Here is a 6,237-nt window from a genome sequence, read left to right on the forward strand (position 1 = left end):
AGAAACTGGAACTCAAACTCGTCCACATTGGCTTAATAACCCCTAATTTTCGGTGATGAATCTATCAATCTGACCCCTTGTCTTCTCATTCTTCCAGGTCCCCCTCTTGATTCCCTCGATCTGAGCCTCACTGACCAAATCCAAAAGCGATGAAATGATGGTCATCCTCAAACATAAGCCTTTGATAGGAGCATTAGTTGCGTTGTGGCTTAAGGTATCAACGACCTCATTGGCATTCTCCAAATTGTAAAGAACTGTACAATCGTAATCCTTGACCACATCAAACTTTCGTGATCCGTTTAGATTGTACAACGGACCCCGTAAAGATAGTGTCGTCAAATATTGAGAGCAAACACCACTTCCCCCAACACCAGATCGTGCGTTGGATAGCTAGCCTCGTGAGGCTTCAACTGCCTAAAAGCATACACAATAACACTACCTCTCTGCATGAGCACTGCCCCCAAACCTGTGATTGAAGCATCACAATACACCACAAAATCCTCAACACCCTCTGGAAGGGTCAATACAGGGGCCTCACATAGTCTCTGCCTTAGAGTTGCAAATGCCACCTATTGCTTAGGCCCCCACTGAAAATCCACACTTTTCTTCGTTGCAAATGCCACCTACGGATCTCAGATGGAGACTTCAGGACCTCCCACTACATAATCGCCTCAATCTTGGCCAGATTCACTAGAATCATGTTCTGCACTACAAATAAAACGACTTATAGTGGCACAAAAAAAGTGCCACTAAATACCAAAAAAGTGCCACTAAAGACCACCTCGTAAATCAACGGTACAAAAAAAGTATCACTAGAAGTGCTGCCACTAAAGGCTCACTTTTTGGTTGTGTCGTTGCATCATTTTGGGTTTTAGTGGTACTTTTTTTATGCCACCATAACATTTTCAGCTTTTGTGGCACTGTTTTTATGCAACTATTAAATAAAAACATTTTTCATGTTTTTAGTGGCATTTTTTTTTTTACCATAAAACATTTATATTTGAAAAATAGATCCAATTTTTTTTATACATTTAATTGAATACAAAATAATAAAAAAATCAACTAAAATAACCAATGCAAAACACAAAAACATAATTAAATTAAAAATTAACTTGTCTTACAACAATATATTCTTAATATTTAAATGAAAATATTCCAAAAGGATTAATAAGTCTAAACATTATGCTAATAATTACTCAAAACATAACCCTATCAAACTATATACTAGTTCCGGAAGAAGCACGAAATTTGACATGAAGATGAACTTTACATACTTTCTCTTGTTGTTTATCCAACTTACGAGCAATTACCTATAATATAAGCTATAATAAATCACATAAAAATATATAATAATATCACTAATAATCACAACACATAAAAAGAAATCGTAGATCAAATTGTTATAGCAGTTCAAAGTATTTACCATTTGTTATGATCACTTTCAGACGAGGATCATTGAATTTCTAGATAATGGTTAGTTACATGTAGGTTCAAATTGTTAAGTACTTAGGAACCATAGAATAATAATGTCACTTTCAGAATATTTCATTTATAATTTAGTTAATCATCATGCATATTTTTCTTTTTGTTATTTTCCATCTATATGGGGTACTTTCTAGTTTTTGAGCATAGTTGTAGAGTTTTAGAAGACTAGCGGATCGCAGATGTTCAGAACTTGTGGAAAGCAAATAGACTTGGAGGAAAACATGAATTATAGGCTTGATGACTTGTGGAGTTGATACAAATCATGGGCTTGTTGATAGTTGTAAATGTGAAGAAGATGGACGTTGAATTTAAAAGAAAATAGTGGATATTTGAGCATGTAAGCTTAGTTGATTGAGCGATTACTCGAGCCTCGAACGTTTATGAGGAGGTGAATTGGGTAAAATAAAAGAATTATCCCACTATATTGGGCAACCAACTTACCAAAAGTGAAATCGGGCCATTAGGCTAAAGTGGTGCAAGCCCAAAGTGTAAATGAGCACAATCAGGACCCACCCGTGCAACATGTCTACGCACTAACACGCAGGCTACATAAGACCCTTCAGGGGAAAATCCACAAATTCTTCTTTTGTGCTATACGAGGAAGCTTGGTGTGCCACTTTTCTCAACATTTTCAGATCCGAATTTAAGGCATTTCATCGGAGATTTTGAAGATTTGGAGCACTTGTAGAACATCAAGATGAAGCACTTGACCATTTTTGAATCATTAGGATGAAGAATTGGTGCTTGTCCTCGAGTAGTAATTCATAACTGGTCTGTTTATATCACCATTTTTTTGGGATTTTTAGGTTTTTGGAGATTCTTTTAGTTTACATTTAGAAGTTTCATTATATGTTCAAATCAAAAGTTTGAAAAAGATCCTAAAACTTTATGCTCCACACCTTGGTCATTTCACATTTAGACTATTCAAATTACTATCTTTTGGTTCCACATACATGTTTTTGGAACCAAATTTTGAGTAAAAAAATTCATATGAATTTCGCTATGTTACAAATTACCTTCAAGTTACTTGAAAAAAACATTTAATCAGAAAAGAAAAAGCTCAAATAAGAAATTCTAAGCTGTGATTATTTTTTATAAGTGACACTTCAAATATAGAACAAGTTTTCTTACATTTTTGGTCGTCCGACGATTGATATTTATGTAGATAGGTAGTATTTATCATATATAGATCAAGTTGTACTTTTCTACAAATTAGGTGATGTTAGGGAGTCTGTCGAGTCGGATTGCTACGAGAGGTCCGGGTAAACACTAAGTGAACGGATTCCTACAACCCTGTCGAGAGATAAAACTAATAACATATGGATAGAAACCGTTAGACGTGAGATCACACAACTTTCATAATAAGAGTGTACACTTAAAAAGAGCTCCAAGAGAGCCCATCCATCTTCTTTCTCCCTACTACAAAGGTTTTTCATTGTATGCATGTTCCATTGGGGTTGTGATTTCCCTTCCGTTCTTACTCACCCGAAGGAGTTGTTTTTGGCTGTGGTTTATAGTTTCAATATCAACTGGATGAAAAAGTCTTGGGATAATAGCAATATCAACTCAGATCATTTTGAATAACTTTAACCAGGTTCTATGGTTCCAACCCTTTTTTGTTCTTTATAGCTTAGTTCATCTCCAGTTCATTCTAGTCTTGTCTTACTTGAGGACAAGTAAGGTTATAGTTTATTTTAGCATATTTTATTCATAAATTATTTAATCGTCGTGCATATTTTCATTTTTGTTGTTTATAGAAGACTAGTGGAGCAAAATTGCCGAATCTGTTCGAATATTTCTGGCCTATGTTGATAGGTTATACTTTCTAGGTTTTGAGCAAAATTGCCGATTTATAGAAGACTAGTGGAGCAGAGATGTCTAGGACTTGTGGAAAGCAAACAGACTTGGAGAACAACATGAATTATAGGTTTGATAACTTGTGGAGTTGATACAAATCATAGGCTTGTTGATAGTTGAAAACTTGAAGAAGATGGACCTTGAATTTAGAAGAAAATGACGGATGTTTGAGCATGCGATCTTAATTGATTAATTGATTACTCGAGCCTCACATGACTATAGAGGTGGTGAATGGCGCTAAAATAGAAGAATTATCACAATATACTGGGCTACCAGCTGATCAAAAGTGAAATCGGGCCATTAGGCTAAAACAGTGCAGGCCCAAAGTGTAAATGAGCCTAATCAGGACCCACCCACGCACTAGCACGTGAGCCACACTAGACCCTGCAGGGGCAAATCTGGAAATTCTTCTTTTGTGATATACGTGGAAGGTTGATGTTCCAATTTTCAAAACTTTTTCACATCCAATTTTGAGGCATTTCTCTGGAGATTTTGAAGGTTTGGGAGCACTTGAAGAACATCAATAACATCATCTTTTATCTCAAAAATATTGCTACACGATTGGTACATTTGCTTTTGTTTTTGTTTCTTGAGTTTAGCCATGTTAGGCTAAACTAATCTTGTTTGAATTTGTTGAAATTTCTTGAATGTTTGGTTGAATATTGAAGAACTCCATGAACTTATTCTTCAATCTCTATGAAAGTGTTTTACATCTTAACTTATTCTTCAATCTTGTTTCTTGAGTTTAGCCATGTAGTGATGAGTTGGCTAATTTCTTGATTAAGTAATGGATCCTCAAATTAGCAAGCAACAAGTGGTTTGTGCGTTAGTTTTCACTTGCTCCACGTAAACCGTTTCTTCAAGTTCTCCATTCAGAAATGCACATTTCACGTCCATTTGGTAGACCTCGAAGTTCTTGTGTGCAACATAGGCCAGAAATATTCGAACAGATTCCGGCCTTGCTACCGGAGCAAAAGTTTCCTCATATTCAATTCCTTATTCCTGGCAGTATCCTTTCACCACGAGACGAGCTTTGTTTCGAATTACGTTGCCTTCCTTGTCCATCTTGTTTCTGAATACCCATTTGAGACCAACAACTGAGGCATCTTTAGGAGTTGGAATGAGGCGTCATACCTTATTTCTTTCGAACTCGTTGAGTTCATCTTGCATAGCTTGAACCCAGTCGGAATGATCAAGAGCAGTATTTACTGTCTTCGGTTCAACTTTTGATACGAAAGAATTATACATGCAAAACTCTACTTTGGAGAATAAAGATGTTTGCTTTGCCTTTAGTTGAGATCGGGTGAGGACCTTTTCAGAGACATTACCCACTATCTGAGATACAGGATGATCTCTGGTCCATTTAACAAGAGGAGGGTAATTTGGATCATAGGATGGATCCAATTCAGCGTTTACCATTTCTTCCAATTCAGATTGACTATCGTCATCGAAAAACATGTCGGAGTTCTCCCCCTCGACTGATGAGCTTTTAGGTGTAGCTGGACTTTCTGGTGCTACAGGACTCTCGGGTGCAGTTGAGCTTTCGGGTGGAACTGGAATAGAATTCTCCCCCTCAAGTTGTGAGCTCGGTTGTTTTGAAGAAAGAGGATTCTCCCCCTCAACTGAAGCGCCTTGCTAAGGAGGTTTGTTTGGAACTTGTTCTCCTTCACCCATTCGTTTGGTGGCATCTTCGACAATTTGCTTTAGATGGTCGACTTTGTTGTCTGCTGCCTTGGCTTCCGAGAGAGTAGCTTTGTCAGGATCATCGAATAATTCCACAAACTGATCGAACAGATTAGCAATCGAGGCCGTGACTTGACCTGTTTGAGTGAATATCTCTCCAATTGCTTCTTCAGCGGCCTTTAGCTTCTTGACGTAGTTATCATCGAAAGTCACATAATATGTTTCTTCGATCTTCCTAGAACGCTTGTTTAAGACCCGGTATGCCTTTGAAGTAAGAGAGTATCCCAGAAAAATTCCTTCATCAGCTTTAACTTCAAACTTGTTACGATGTTCTTTAGAGTTGAAGATGAAGCATCGTGAGCTGAACACATGGAAGAATTTTACGTTCGGCTTCCTGTTATTGATGATCACATAAGGAGTAAAAGAGAAACGCTTGTTGAGATAAGACATGTTCTGCGTAAAACATGCTGCAGCAATAACATCAGCCCAGAAATATAAAGGAAGAGAAGAGAAACTTAGCATTGTTCGGGCCGCCTCACACAATGATCGGTTTCGTCTTTCGACAATTCCGTTCTGTTGAGGCGTGTAGGGGGCTGAGAAGTTGTGACTGGTTCCTTTTTCCGCCAAAAAGTCTTCAAATTCTTTGTTCTTGAACTCCAGTCCATTGTCGCTCCTGATGTTGCGAATGACTTTTCTCAGTTGCACTTCAACCTGCTTGATGAACATCTTTAGCTTAGGAGTAGCCTCAGATTTGTGCTTCAGAAAGAACACCCATGTAAAATGTGAGGAATCATCAACAATAACAAGAATATACTTGCTACCGCCAATGCTTTCGATTGATGATGGACCACACAAGTCAATGTGAAGCAACTCAAGTGGTTCAACAACTTTTGTGTTTATAACGGATGAGTGACTTTGACGACTTTGCTTCCCCATTTCATACGCAGCACACAAATGTTCTTGATCAAACTTAAGCAATGGAAGACCCCTAACATGACCTCCTGTGACAAGCTTATTGATGTCTTTGAAGTTTAGATGTGAGAGCCTTCGGTGCCACAACCAGCTTTCGTCAGAATGAGCTTTCGACAAAAGACATATGGCTGGATTTCCTTTGATTGGTTTGAGATTGATAGGAAACATTTCGCCTTTGCATTCTGATTTGAGAATCACCCTTTTTGATTTCTTCTCTATGATTTCTAAACCTTCGTCGTC

The sequence above is a fragment of the Lactuca sativa genome, chromosome 7, assembly GCF_002870075.4.
Source record: "Lactuca sativa cultivar Salinas chromosome 7, Lsat_Salinas_v11, whole genome shotgun sequence".
Classification (NCBI taxonomy): Eukaryota; Viridiplantae; Streptophyta; class Magnoliopsida; order Asterales; family Asteraceae; genus Lactuca; species Lactuca sativa.